Below are 16,584 nucleotides of genomic sequence, written 5' to 3' on the forward strand. Positions count from 1 at the left end.
GTCGTGCTATAATATAGAAGAACTTACCACAAAAAAATAAAATTTGGCACATATGCCTCAAAAATTTATAATTTTTTTTAAATTTAATTTTTTTAATTTGGATTCAAGCCTTTTCCATAGGTGCCGAATGTAAAAATTTCCATAACGGAGAATAAATTTTTATTGTTTTTTCAACTCCCATACATATGTAAGGATGGTAAGGTAACAACTTTAAGGACAAATTTGTACAATTTACTTATCAATCATAATTTCTATAAAATAACATCGACAGGTTTAGTTTAACTTCGCTGTTATATAATATTTTAACTTCACTGTTATATAACATGCTTAGATATTATTTAAATAATATTTCAGCTCGTTACAGTGTGCGTTGTGAATTAACATGACGTATCTATATTGTTAAATATTTTTAATCAAAATGTCATGTCATTACAGGTAAGACTGGATTCCATTCCAGTTGGTTTATTTCTGAGCCAATTACATATGAATTAATAAAACATACATAATTTAAAGTATAAAATTCATTTTAAATATAAAGTTTTATTTTTTATGCAGTGATGATAACTAATAAGAAAGTGGTAGTTTAAAATCTACACTCGATAAAACGGTTAATCGGTTTTAATTGGTTTTTGAAAATATTTATTTTTGGTTAACCGGTTTTAGTCTTACCATTTAAACTAATAAAAAAATAAACTATTCATTCTTGTTTTATTGATCTAGTTTTGTTAAATATTTTAATACCAATTTATCCCTCCTATGAACTTTTCCTTATACCGATAAATAATAATGTATATCAAGATATGAGTCCTTTTTAATATTTTTAAGATGTCCATACTTTTCTGTGTACATTTTTTTGTTCATACTAGTATAACCGATTCCGTCATTCTAGAAATGGTGAATTTTTAGTTAACTGAAAACCCGATTTCTTCAAAGATTGAACTTTTATAAATTAAAATCTGAAATATGTTATTAATATACAAACAAATCCATATGTTTATTAAAGTTATAACTAAAATTAGAAAAAATATTTTTCTCGAATCATTTCGGTTTAAAAACTTTCCTCTGCAAATCGATTTTCTGAATCAACTAAATTTTTTTTAAAGTTTCGTCCATTCGATTGAAATGTGAGACCCGAGGTTTTTTTTGTGAATAGTTTTAGAAAATTGATTTGTCGTGGAGGATTTTTGCATCAAAATAACCATAATAAAATGTTTGCGGTTATGGCTCTACATACTAATATGTATGTGCATTTTTTTGTAACTTTAAAACGGATCAACAGATCTGAAACATAAATATTTTCTCATTGTAAAATATCAAAACAATTTTTGAGTTTAAAATTTCGTATATTCATATATAGGAGAATTTTTACCGTATTTATTTAAACATTAGAACGTTGAAGCTAGATTGACTGACGAAGTTTTTTAGGATAATTATGTTCCGTTATAGTAGAGAATCCATTTGGTGAAAGGTTCACTTTCATCAAAATTTTACAACTTGAGAAGATCATAACTCATTATAAACAAGGTGTACAAGTTCTGATAACTTGAGTTTACAAGCCTTAGTTTATTAAAAATAATGTGACCAAATAAATAAAATCACCAAAAGAAAAACGAATGCGGTTACATTGTATCCTTCTCTCTGCGCTGTCAAAAGTCATATAAAATCATAGTCGCTGTCATAGTAGGCGTCAGCTATGGCATAGACGCTGACGCTTTCGCAATTTTATAAACTCCAGTAGTTTAATTAGATTGTATGCCCACTTGTCCGTTTGTTTTACATTTGTCCGTTCTTCTGTTCGCTGTGCCATATGTATGTACCTCCGTCTATCGTTCAGTTACGCTTCGTCTTCACAAAAAGGTGATAATGATGATTATGATGAGCATTTCGGTTGTGCGCGCTATGCGTTAAACACAATTTTAATTTAGTTGCTCACTTGACGCTGTATGTGGTAGTCGTGTCATAAATTTTTAGCTAATTTTGTTTTCGGTTCGGAAGTTGTCATATTCGTTGGTCTTTTACGTTGTTTAGTAGCTTATTGTATACGGAGCGAGTAAAGCAAGTGTGCGCGAATATGAAGATCTCTCATTAAAGTTCTTAAATATAATTTGTTTCAATAACATCGCATTTAAAACAAATTTTAAATATACAACACTCAGTTAAAGTTCTTTATTATAATTGTTTTCAACAACAACGCATTTAAAATAAATATAAATAATAATTATAATTAAGTGTTCTCTTAAAAAAGTAAAAAAATAACAAATGCGTTTAAGATAATAAATAAAAAGTATTTACAAAATTAATCACATGTAAATAATACCAATAATATTAATTGTCGATATATCTAATGTACAGACAAGCATACATCTGTATGTTCATAAATATGTTTCTAGTATATTTTACTTTGCTACTGAATATAAATAATAAGTTTGTGTGAAATGTATTTTAAATAAGTGATGCAAAAAATAAAGCCGGCCGGTCGCATAATAGGAATGTTTAAGTATTAAAAAAATTTTGTATATTTAAAAATGAGTTTTACAAAATTGTTATCAATTTCTTTTACATAAAATTATAAACTCAGACACGACTATGTCAAATATTAGTTTCTAGTGGTAGGTCTAATGTACATTCTTACGATTGATACAATAATCTACTGATATTGATACAAGTTAATAAAATATACATATGTATATGTATGAAAAACAACAACAAATATAAAAACATAAACATACGGTATATATATTTATTTACATTGTCGTGTGTGAAATTGATGAATGAGTGAAGAAAAAAAAAAGAAATAAAAAACAAATAAAAATAATAATTTATTACAATCAGGGTCAGTGTTAAATGGCAACATCCACTAAATGTACGTATTGTGTATTTTGTTTATATATGCAGTTGTGTAATGCAGTTGTGTTATTTGTTTATATTTGCAACATTTTATTTGGCCAGCATGTTCTTTCCTGTTGGTATATGGGCATTCAAAATTAGTGCATTTTAAACGTTTATTACACCCTACTCTAATGTTTGGTTTTCAGAACAAGATTAAATACCAACATTTCTGGAGAACATGGAAGAGGTTAAAGGAAAATTTAAGTTAAAACTCGGCGAAAATTTCAATAGCACTCCAATAACCTATTTAGTAAAATTTTTACAATTATAAATTAAGTTAAATTAAAATCAATTATAAATATTCTAATTTTTTACTAATTTGAGAAACTAACATTACCATTTACAATTGTCAATTTGAAGTTAAAAATGTGAAGTGGTTTCATTCTGAAAAGGATGTGATTTTCCTTTTTTTCATTCATCTCACATGTGAGGTCACCTTAAAAAAACTATTTTCTTGTTATAAAAGTTTTTGTACTTTAATCGAAATTTTATAATGAAAATGAAATTCGTAACAGTCGCTTTTTAATAAAGAACCATGAATGTATGTATATATTTATATACATAGTGGCCGATAAAATTTAACGCACCCCAGCAGTTCGACGGGACAGTCCCGAACTGACCACTTAACATACCACTTGTGGTGGCCCCTAGCCACCTGACTACCCAGGTGACCAACCATTTTAACATGGGCTTGTCCTACGAGGAAGTCAATCGTCACTCTACACCGTACAAAGAGGCAGTTTGCCTCCGCTCTCGCTTACAAAGGGGACACTAAAGTGAAGACTGTCTATATTCTCGTTTACAAAGAGTTTATTTGTGACGAAATGACCTAATATATACGTATTACGATCATCCAGGTGGTTAACTATTAGTGGAAATTACTGTATTTTTCGTATGCATTGGCTCTTTGTCGAACTGCTGGGACGACATCTGTTTTCCATACTTCTGAGGAATATAATCCATTACTAAGATAACGACTTGTCAGTTTTAAATAAAGTTAATTTATTATTTATTCCATTTTTTGTAATAATTTTGCATTGTGTTGGGGTGTAAGTTATAACATTTTTATTTAATTTTATATCCCATAATCTGATCATAAAGTTTCATTCTTTGGCCCTTGAGAATAATACCATTCTTAAAACATTTCATCAAATATTTGTTTATTTCATTAAATAATTAAACATTTCCGTACTTCTCAACTAAATTTTAGAAAATCTTCATATTCATATTTCAAGAAGTGCAATTTTCGCAAATAAGTTCTATATGTAGGAATTTCCCCAAACTCGATATAAAAAATAAATTCTCTCTCATTTGCTTAAAATATACCTTTGTCTAAACATCGAATTTAAAAATAAAGTAGTATGACTGCTTTATGCGCCAGAAAATTGGCACGCTCTGTATTTTTAAGTAGTAGTATTCCTAGTTAGTTCAATTCACCACTTGCTTGAAATTAAAAATATTATAAATTAAAATAGCTGCTCAAAAAAACTAAACGAAATCAACGAGAATACTATTTATTTACCAATTTTAAGTTTTGAAGTAAGGAGCATGGAAACCGTTCCAAAATCATTAATGTTTCTTCCCAAAAATGCAAAATTTAAATAAAAGAATGCTTTAAAAACTTAACTAAAGTTTAAGCCACAACTGGACACAGTTTACATCTTAAATTCCAAATAATAGTGGTAGAAGAGAAAAGTGAAGCAAAAAACTGTTTAAATTTGTTTCTATATTGTTTTCTATCAACGAAATTTAAATAAACATATTATTGATAATGGAAAATATAAATTTTTATGATAATTGACAATAACGTATATACAAATGGATAAGTTGTACTTTTAACCTTTAATATATAATTGTTTTTGTAGATAGGGCCTTTTGTTTTGTTTCGATGCAATAAATATACAATATACAGTCGAACGACCATGTAATATCATCTCTGATTCTAGGACGAACCTGTTGTGAGCTCTTTTGCTTGAAAAATGTTTGTTGGTAGAAACAAAAAACTTATATTTATATTATTCAATGAAGGTATCATTGTTGGAAAGTTTTCTCGATGTAATTTCCGCAACAATATCACTTTATGATATTTGAGTCTAATTTTGACGAAAACAAAAAGTGTTCTAGAGTTTCAATATCTTCTCCGTTGTGTCCATATTCCTGTATACGCACTCAAAATACGTGTTATCATACTTCAGACTTGCCCATTTGAAAAAGTCTTCTACTCTCGTTTGGGTTGCCCCAGGGGATCTTTGTGGTTCTACATGATTTTATTATTCCAACTAAATTTATGCTAGTGTATTTATGCAAAAATTAATCTATGTTGTCCACAACTTTTAAATGTCTAAAATGCTTCAAGTAATCATTATCAAACGGGCCTGATGGTATACCAAGCTAAATTGAGCAGCAGCTACCCTGTTATCTAGAACAATTTAAGCAACAGTTGCAGTTGGTGTAAACGAAATTTAATAAAACTTAACTTGGCAAAATGCAAACATATACATTTTTCTAAGAGATTTGACACAGCAGATTCTTGCAATATCAATAAATCAATGTCTCATTTATGTTAAATATCTTAAATGGAATCGTTTGCTCTGAATTTCTTATAAGTAAAATTTCGTAAAATTTCCGTCAACGAATATTAAGATATAATACGCCATTATACCAAAACCTTTCGGACAAACGTTGTAGTGACAAACCTTTTAGAAAGCTGTGTGGCTGCTTTAACGACATGCTTGCTTGATGAACTTAAAATTAAATAGAATACTTAGTTTTTAATTCCAACAGAATGTCATCCTGTGAAAAACACATGAAGACTAAATGTTACACTGAAATTTAAATTTCTGAATGTTTGTCCTCTAAACTCATTACTAAAATAAAAATGTCAAGCTATCATTAAAATATGAAGATATTTTAGATTTAAGTTCAGTGTTGTATTTGGCAACACTAAAAATCAGTCATTTAGTTACTCGATTATCAAGTTGTTTGCCAACTTTTTTGTATTAGATTTTAGGCCAGCTGGTTTTATAGAAACAAAATACAGTGCAATTTTGTAAAAACGTACAGCCCAAACGGCTAATCCTAGAATCATGAAATTTTTAAAGTAGATGTAGTTTTGGATATGTAGATCCACTTAGTCTAATGAAAAAGTAAAATTCCATCCGTATAACAAAAAAAAGAGAATAAATATAAGATGGAAACAGTTGTTTCACTTTTTTGTATATGTTTACATAAAAATACATCCCTGGGCTAATGCGAACTGCTTGTTTTTTGAATCATTTCAAAACGTGAAGTGAGCCATACGACTGTCAAATTTTCCATCCGTATTCTCTCTCAATGTGTGATAGTTTCATTACATATTCCATTTAGACGATCCTATTCGTACTCTTCTACACTTGTGCGATCGAGTAAAGCCGGCATTAGGAGGGATTTTTGAATATTTTGGGGAAAAACGGGTAAAACTGGTTTTCTTGATTATCCGTCACAATATTAGTAATACAGGGCCTCGTCCACACTAGAAATCTTTTTCTTAATTCACTTTTGAAATTTCCTTAATGTCCACACATAGAAACTTTTGTTTCAGAAACTACGTATTAATTGCATTGATTTGTTGTACGAATGAAAAGAATAACAAAACAAGTTTCCAAATACGAGAAACAGCGTACCGCTAGAGATATAAATGATATACTTTCCCTTTCTCTCACGCAAAATCAAAAGTTTCAAAAGTTTTATTTATTTCAACAAAATAATTTCTATTTCTTTGGGAAAAACGGGAAGTTTGATTTTATTCAAAATTATTGAGCCATTTTTTTATAAAATTTGAAATAAGCTGTTGGTATATTATTATTTGGAAATCGATTACTAAGGCAACTAGAGGATCAAATTTGGGTAAATTGTTTGGTACTTTTTGAAAGCACAATTTTTCCAAAACAATTTAATGCAGATTTAAGATATATGTGTTGTATCTGTGATGTGTAGATTTAAAAAAGGAATAGTGAGTTGGCACAGTTTCCTTTATTTAACGACACACCTGTGTCTGTGACTAATTTCAATCATGCAATTGATTTTCTAAAATGTAAACAGATCTTTCTCCATTATGTTCGATTCGTTTTAACTGTATCTTATAGTGTGTGTAATTTTTTTACTTACAATGTTAAGGTTGCGCATGATAATTAATCAAAATTTAGAAATACGTTGAATAAGTCCAATATGCAAAACAGTTTTTGCTATTCGTATTTAATTGTAATTTGTAATTAAATTTAATAAATAGTCATAGCCAGTGCAAACCAAAAATAAGCTCTTAAAAATGTGTTTTGTGCGCATATAATACGCCCTTAAAATTTAAAAATAAGCTTCAACAAGTAGAGTGTTTCTATATTCGGCCATGCCGAACCATCAAAACATCCTTATTAATAAACTTTGATATTACACCGTTTTGAGAGTTTGAGAAGAAGATTATATTTCGCTAAAATTTGGTTTGGTCTAGTAGTTCAATATGGGTATCGAATGAAAGAGGAGAATATCAGTGTTCTTACGAATGAAATTGTTTTAACATGTCAGAATAAAAAACAGAAAAAATGTCCTTTAAAATGTTAATCCTTATTTTTTATAGTCAATTTAAAAAAACATATGTTAAATTAAATAATATGGAGTTTCTGACTGAAAAAACTGAAGACTTTTTAAATGAATCCAAAATACAACATTCAGCAAAGTTAAGAGCGATTTTATCCAGGATAAGAATACCACACTCTTAAATCTTACACACATTTTCCAATACATTTATGTTTTAATAATGTCACAAATGCCGTGGACATAATGAGACTTTTAAAATTAAAAGTTATGTCCATTGACAATGTGATTCTTCTAGTTTTGACAAAACGTCCATGAAATCTCCTAAGTTTAAAAAAATAAAAGTCCTAAAAAATTGATTTTCTCAATAACTTTTGACTTACATATGATTGCCCAAAAATTAGCAAAAAATTATTCCTTTTATTCGTGGAGAGGAGAGGTCCTTGATATACCTAATTTTTTTTATGTTTTAATAAAAACATGATTTAAAACAATAATAAAAAGTAAATATCATGACATGTCAAAAACTAAAATAATATACATAGTTAATGGTTTTTGTACTTTCATGCCCTACAAGGTTTTCACATTATTATTATTTTTTAATTATATCGTAGAGAAAATGACACTCCGCTTCACATTGTCAAATTTCATATTTTTATTCACATTATTTTTGCTAAAAGAACATATGAAGTTTTTTGATGTGAAAAATTTATTAAATTATTATGTGGGATAATTTAAAAAAGATTAATAAAAGTTAAACAAATAGAGATATGAACACAAAATTTGAAAGAGATATACTCCATTATCTTTTTTATAAATATATTTTTTTGGAAAAAATTATTATAAAATTTCAAGGATAATAAAGTATAAACTTTTGGAAGGATGTTTTTTATATCTTTCTATTCTTAAAAACAAAAACGAAATACAAGATATAAATATTAGATTTGTCCTCTTTCGTTTTTTACCCATATTATTATGTTATGAGCATTAAAGTCATATTACGAAGGGCATTTTATGTGTGGGGTAGGCCTATCCTTATAAAATTTTACAAAGTGATTTAGGTTCCTATGAAACATATTTGTGTCGAATTTCACCCCTATTGATGCTTCTTTGAGTCAGTTATGAGCGATAAAGTAATTTTCTGAAGGGGGCTTTATATGAGCGATAAAGTAATTTTCTAAAGGGGGCTTTATATGGGAGCCTGGCGAAATCGCGGACCAATATTGCCCACTTTCAATACCAAACCAATTGTATTAACTGAAAGTATTTGTGCAAAACGGAATACCCCCATCATTATTGATGGTAATTATTCTATGATAATTTTTTTGCCACAATTTTGTTAATACTTTATTTTAATGTCGGATTTTATAAATAAAGTCATTTTCTGAAATGGGTAAATAGCTAACTCAGTTGTCCAATCGACGCCCAGCAAAAATATAACATTGCATATTTTTAGTTGCCCTGATAATAGCATTTTAATTAGAAATAAGTAGAATGTATTCTTTAAAATAAATTAATTTTATCCATTCCATTACATTTAGTTTGTTTTTTGTCTTATTTACAATGGTTTTTGATTCGTTTATATGTTTATATACTTTGAAGGTTCATATCTCCGAGAGTTTATAATTTTATCCATTCCATTACATTTAGTTTGTTTTTTGTCTTATTTACAATGTTTTTTGATTCGTTTATATGTTTATATACTTTGAAGGTTCATATCTCCGAGAGTTTATATAGTGCATTATTTATGGAAATGCTTTTTATTGATATGTTATGCATTTAACAGATTTAAAACTGCCTTAAATATGAACATTACTGATCAGGATTGGGATGCAAATATTTAAATTTTACTACCACTAATGTACACTTTTATAATAATGCATTTATAAATAATATTTTTTTATTTTATACATTTATTTTAACACTTTTCTGCCTGATGGTCCATACTAATTTTCATGCTCTACAGTTTTTATGATGAGGTTAAACACCCTATATTATTTTGTTTAATATTATTCGTATTTTCAGAAATTCGTACTTTTTTAGAATAGTAGAATACTATTGAAATATTAAAGTATGGAAGTCGAGAAATTTTTGAATTTAAATTTTTATGTTTGCTTATAACTTTTGAAAATAAACGCGTACATATTATTTATTTAAATTCGCAAACAAAGAAACTGTTTACTGTTTCACTGAAATTTCTGGGATAAAACGAAAGTTATTTGATAATTTTTTTGCAAAAAAGATATGTGTTAGTACATACTTATACCTCATTATAAATAAAAACATTTAATATATAACAATTAGTTGCCTTAGGTATCTCATATTTTTATTTTTTTTTAAATTCATATTTAACTAAAGATCTACAAACAAACAACTGTTTGAATTGAATTTAAATAATATCCATAATAACAGAACATATTCAAACAGTATACATAAACACACATGTGTGCATATGAAACAACTTAGAATCATACTTATATTCGGCGCCTTAGAATACCCAGCAGTTCTGTCGGACAGTCCGGAATTACTAATGATAGTTTTCCCACTTGAGGTTACTCCTCGCCACCGACTGTACAGGTAACACCTCCGGGGGCATGCTTCCATGATGAAATCTCCATCATGGTGTATTGCAATCCCCGGGTAAAGAGGTGCTACCAATACATCTAGTCTGCCGGGACTATAAACTGGTGATGTCAAATGTATCCTTGGCTTCGCCTCGGAATGATTTGGCATGAGGTCTAACCAGAGTACCATATAATCTGACACTAAGGGTGGCCAGTTGCCCGCAGGACTATGTCCTGGCTGGTCAGTTGGTTGAGGTTCCTTCGGGATCCACGTAGTGGCTGTGGTTTAATACCCAAAATCGCATAAATCTTTCTTCGAACAGGTCTGTGTACAAAGCAGCATATGCTGAATTCCTAAACCCGATCGGTATCTCTTCCCGTTCGTGTAGTGGGACGCCAGTATATGCTGGGGAATTGTCAGGTCAGTATTCAATGGTTTCTTGTCATCCCGTAGATTGATCTTTATGATCATGGGAATGGAACTGATGCTAAAATTGGTGAAAGATCGGGAAAGTCTCCATATATTGGAGATTAGTACTGATTTAGTATGCCTTTTTACGCTTCGGGAAAGTTCTTCGGTGCTGTTGCCATCTCAACAGGATATATTGATACAAGCTGCGCGACTATTTGTCGGGGCAATTATTGGAATTAATTGACTTTGGAAATTCCTACTTCCTTTGTTACATTGATCGGTTCATAAAAGAGGGATCCTGATCCATTTTGTTGGGTATTTCGGACTACCAAATATGTCTCTAGGTGTCTAGGCCAAAACAACAGAGCCATCTCAGTAGTGTGCGGGCTTTAAGAGGTTAAGGAAGGCACTGGAATGGGTCATTAGATGATGGAGATTGCATTTTTAATAATGCAATTCTTTCATGACATCATTAAGGGTGGTCACTTCCGCATTGTCGGAAGATTGATATCACCTGATATGTTGAGACTCGTCACCCCTTCTATTGAATTTAGACCAGTTATTGCTTTTTCTTTGTCGGGGTACGCGGATTTATTCCAATGCGGCCTGTCATTCCGCAACGGGGCTGCTATGGCAAGAGATTAGATAGCTCGAGTACTTCAACAAAGTGCTTGTACATGGACCGGACATCCATGTACCAAAATTGCTACCTGAGTTCTTCATAGAGGAGTTCAGGGGCGTATGGTAAACCGTCTCCAATCTACCCAGTGGATGAAAAAGACCACCGTGAGATAAGGCCGTCAAGGCAGGTGCTCACGTTAATCGTTCGACATTCATTCATGTACAGGTGACACTTTGTTTGTCATAAGCAAATACGCCATAGATTCCGATGAGAGAGACAAAAAGCTTAAGTTTTTTTTTAAGAGTCCACTCTCTCGTTTACGAAAGGGACACTAAAGTGGCGATTACCTTCAACCGCGTTTTCAAAGAGTACATCCGTGACGAAAGACAAATTATATTGTCAGAATTAGAAAAATAAAACAAACGAAGTGAAAAACTCTAAAATAACCTCATCTTAATTAAGGGTATAAACAGCAAATAAAAAGACCAACAACAATTATATTTAGATTACCTAACAATTGTTATAAAACAGTACAAATTGTAAACATCGAGCATATGTATGTAATGAACACAGTTACCAGATGAATTAGTTAAAAAACATATGTATATCAAAAATCTCTGTTTCGTTTTCCTTTTGTCAAATCTAGCTTGCATTCCATTGATTGTAAAATACCTAAAATAAACTTAATATTTATTACAACAATTAACGTATGTATTAAATGACATCCAGTAATAGTTTAACTGCATAATATATTAATATTAAAAACTTGTTGTGTAAAACCGGCAATGCAGGAAATAACTCCAAAAATGGTTGGAATCAGTCCATTATTTTGCCTAGTCCCTATACAACCGTACCCCCAAATAGGGCTTTTGGGCTCATTATTATGTTAAATGTTCTAATATGCCAAAAAATCGCAAAACTTAGTTTTATAGCAGTTTATAGAAGTTTAAATGTATGGGTCCTAATTTCACCTTAGCCCCCATACAAACTCTTCAGAAAATGGCTTGAAGGCCAAAAATCACTTTGAAGTAGAAGTACATAAATGCCTCTACCAAAACTTATAAGGGTAGGCCCTTATTTATCCTTACCCCTATATGAGCCCCGATATAGAAACTCTTTTTTTTGTCAAAAATATGTACAAGTATTCCGGAATTAAGGTAAAAAACAAATTTAAATTATTTATCATTAAAAAAAATAATCCACATATTGAACATACTCACAGGTGTAGGGTATCATATGATCGGCCATGCATTCATATTTGTTTTAATTGTGTTTGTATTTTTTAGTATTGTTTAGAAAAAGCAGAGTTGTATCTGCTGGCTTTGTAGAGTTAAAAGTAGTAGATTTATTAGTTTAGGCAAGAGGAGCTCAAAATTGCCATTTCATAGCACGCGTGAAGTACGCGGAATGATAGAATAAGAAAATTCTGCTGACGCTAAGTTGATACACATACACTATAGGTTTAATTCTTCTTCTTTTTATAATACGGTTTGCTCACAACTTGAAAAACAAAATCAAATCAGTTGCTGTCAGAACTTGTCGAAGCAAGGTCTGTGCCCGACGTTTTTAAAATACACTCACAAATACAACAACAAAATTTTGAGAAGGCCGAATTAATGTAGGAGAACATGAGAGAACAATCGATAGACTTTGATATACGCTTTTATTATACCCTACACCACTTTAGTTGGGAGGGTATATTGGGTTTGTGCTGATGTTTGTAACGCACAATAATATTAGCCCTGTACCACCTTAAAGTATACCAGAATCATTTTCTGAGTCGATTTAGCTAAGTCCGTCCGTCCATGTAAACCTTATAATCAAATTACAGGCCGCAATTTTGAAGATAATTAAATTAAATTTGGTCCATGATCTTCTATTGAACCAGGGACGAAGCCTATTGAAAATGATTAACATCTGTCCATTATTTCATCTAGCCCCCATACAACTGAACCCCCGAATTTAATGAAATTTGCCACAGGATCTTGTATGGTACTGTAGACGAAGCCTATTGAAAATAGTTAACATCGGTCGATTATTTTACCTAGGCCCAATAGAACTGAAACCGCCAAATAGGACCTTTAAGTTCATAATTATGTTTAATATACTCGTATCTCGACAAAAAGCTGCAAAACCAAGTTTTATACTTGTCTTAATGACCCTGATGGACTTTATAATTATAGGGCCTCATTTGACCGTAGCCACTCAAAAAAGCCTCCATCAAAATTTTACTTAAATATCCACAGTTTTATTAAATAGTAAATGGCTTTAGTATATCTGAGGCAAGTTTTACAATTTTTGTATGAAAATTTTCAAAAGATCGTAACAATAAAAAACATCAAGACGAAAATGGGTTTTAGTCTTATAAACATATACACAATGAAAAAATCCATGCTTTTTCGGGCTAGTCCACATATAGTTGAAAAATATATGCCATTTAACAATGCGATTCCCTAAGTGAGCGCCACGTAAGCTATCCGTGCATTATATATAGTTATACTAAAACTACTAACATGCTAGTAAGATCGGAATATATAACCTTTGGTGGTAAATTATTTTTTATATTAAATTTTGACAATAGTCAACAAAACTTGAGCTTAAACTTTTTTATTAGTATTTCAAATATTTGACGAAAAAGATGTAATTTTTTTAAACTTATTTTCGATTTTACATGATTTTTTTAATTGCTTATAATGTCAAAACAAATAGTAAAGACGTTTTGAACTGATATCGTGAAAGATATATTATGTTAGTCATTTTCGTCAAATATTTGATAAGTGTGAACGTAGCTTTAGACATACATAGTTGCCTATTAATTTCTTGATAACAAAAAAATAAAAATGTAGAAAATTGTTTAAGAAAAATTTAACAGTGGCAACACTATATACATGTAGTATTCATTTCCATATCAGTTGTTTGCGGTTGTGGTTCTTTACTTTTTAACAACAGTAAAAATATAAACAAACAAATATTATTATATTTAACTATAAATGCTGTTAGCAAATACAATATTTATTTACTTAAGAATACAATGTATTTGTTATTATTTTTTATTTTAAAAGTTTCAATCATTAAATGGCGCTACTTGAGTACAAAACAGATTAACATTGTGCAGATTTTTTTACAACTCCCTGTAGTTCTAAGTACTTGTGCAATGTTTGCTCACAAGACTATTTACTGCAATAGCAATATTAACAGGCGTCGTATTAACAGGTTTCAGATCAATTAATACATTTTGGAATAGATTTGTAGAGCATATATTGTATATTTTACTTATTAGAGCATAATTTGAGTTTTTAGAGCATATTTTTCAAGAACTAAATGTGGCAATTATTAAAGTTTTATTTTTTTTAATACACATTTAAAGCTTATAAAAGACATTTTTAGATTGGATTTTCTTATTGTTACTTCGTGTTTCTGAATTAAGTAATGATATTCAGAGGTCCATTATAACAAACAGTACGGGTGGGCTGTTTACAAAGTATAAAACTACTACGTATGTGTATGCAATAAATGTGTAACAAATGATTCGGTTAAATTCATGAATGATCCCTACTTGTATACAATATAAAAATTCTAGCTAAACACAATAAAATTACGTATAAAATTATAGGAAATGATAACGTTAAAAAAAGTAATGTTAAAAAACGTTCCTCTAGTGCAGGGGTCGACAAACTATGGCTCGCCAGCTCTTTCGTTCCAAGCACAGATATTATTTATTTTATAAAACTTTTAAAAAAGGCAAATCTTACACAATTAGTAATTATGTCAATGATTGCATAAGTGCATCTGAAGAAACAGACATTAAATCTTAAAAAAGATTAGAAACTATTAATTAAACAGTACAATAAAACAGTGAAATATCCCCAAATGTAACATGTAAACTTGTCTTGATAATTAGTCAAAATCCATTATTTTTTATTACTTTGGTGAGTAGTAGTTGTATTGGTGCCACTTGCGGGATTCCACTAAGAGTCTCTGTGGGCTTCCGTCCAAATCTTCTTGATTTATCTTCTTTTCGCGATTTCTTATAAAATTCCAATCGATTATAAGTCGGGAAACACTATGGTCCTTTCCATGGCATTTAACTCTTCTTACTGAATACATTTTCGAACAAATTGCGACATAACACACAACGCAGATATATCGTAAGTATTGTCATTTGTTATATCCAAGGCAAGGATTTCTATGCAAATACATGTTTATAGTCAGTAACTCAAAATAACATTTAACTAGTTTTCTTTTCGAATCAAAGAATTTGCTGCAAAACGGTATCGATTTGTTGTTGCTTTTTTTGGCATATTTTGTTATAAATTGCATATTTTCTTTCCAACATTTTTATAGCATTTTTTGCATATTTTATAATTTTTCTTAAACAAATTGTTTTGTTTTCTCTGTATTTCACATTTTAATAACAAAATTTGTATTTACATATTTAGAATTTTTTTTTAAATAAATATCAAAAAATTTCGATTTAACAAAAGAATACAATGTTCTATGAAATACAAATTTATTTAATTTTTAAAACCACAATAATGCGGAAGGTAACTTGATGAAATTTTGTTCTTACATAATTCACTTAAAACATTACCAAAAATTCGAAAAAAAATTTTTCCTACATCTCTCTCACTTCCGTTAAAATGGTATTATAGTACATAGTTCTTAAAAACCTGTATATTTGTTGTCAAAAACTTAAGATCTGAATATCTATTAATATGTGAAATATTTTTGGTGCATATTTTTCACATTTTTAGTGCTTATTTTTCCATTTTATAGTGCATAATATAAGCGCATATTCTTAATTTTTTAGTGAATTTGTAAGTTTTTATTTTTTTTTGGAAATTATAAATTTTTGCTCTTCTGAATCAAAAGTTTGCCGATCTCTACACACAACAGTTAAGGGTACCTATTACTTTGTGGTATTGAATTATTGCCTCTATACCTTTAACATTGTTGTAATATTGGACTTATTAAAAACTTCTAGTATAATAACTTCCGGTTTTTCATAACTTTTAGACCATGTTAGTCAAATCGACAAGAAATATGATTGATGTAGGGCTAAAAATGATTCAATGGATAAAATACAACGTGGCGTATCTTTGCTGTCATATTATAGGGCGTCATTTGATGAAATACACTTATTGCGACGATTTAAATGTTAATGTGATCCAACTACTGAAATATGAACAAAAAACATTTTTAAGTAAAATTTTGAAAAAAATGCAAGACACAGCAAAAAGACTTCAAATAATGGAGGCACATGGCAAATATTTTTGAAGACGAAAACCTAAATCAGCGTTATTCAAAAATAGATAAGCAAAACACAAAAAAATGTATGATGTAATATATAAAGAAATTTCTACTTGACTTTGGTTTAACAAAATAAAGTTAAATAATGTTACTGATGATCAATGTCGTGTATACTGACAATCAATGTCGCGTATTATTTTTAATGGATATCCTATATACGGATCGATTCTTTACGTATTTATTATCATGATACATACATTAATTAGGTAGGTTAGGTTGAT

At 29.7% G+C, this 16,584-nt stretch overlaps 1 protein-coding gene across 2 annotated transcripts in view; it reads left to right on the top strand.

Moving 5' to 3' along the window:
• Window positions 1–1,943: 1,943 nt before the first annotated feature.
• Window positions 1,944–16,584, top strand: part of LOC111680021 (receptor-type guanylate cyclase gcy-3-like) — a 33,539-nt gene continuing 18,898 nt past the window's right edge. For both annotated transcript variants that reach the window (XM_046956420.1, XM_046956421.1), the window contains exon 1: window positions 1,944–2,863. The gene's annotated coding sequence lies outside the window, so the exon portion shown is untranslated. The remainder of the gene's footprint in view (window positions 2,864–16,584) is intronic.

The sequence above is a fragment of the Lucilia cuprina genome, chromosome 2 (genome assembly GCF_022045245.1).
Source record: "Lucilia cuprina isolate Lc7/37 chromosome 2, ASM2204524v1, whole genome shotgun sequence".
Lineage (NCBI taxonomy): Eukaryota > Metazoa > Arthropoda > Insecta > Diptera > Calliphoridae > Lucilia > Lucilia cuprina.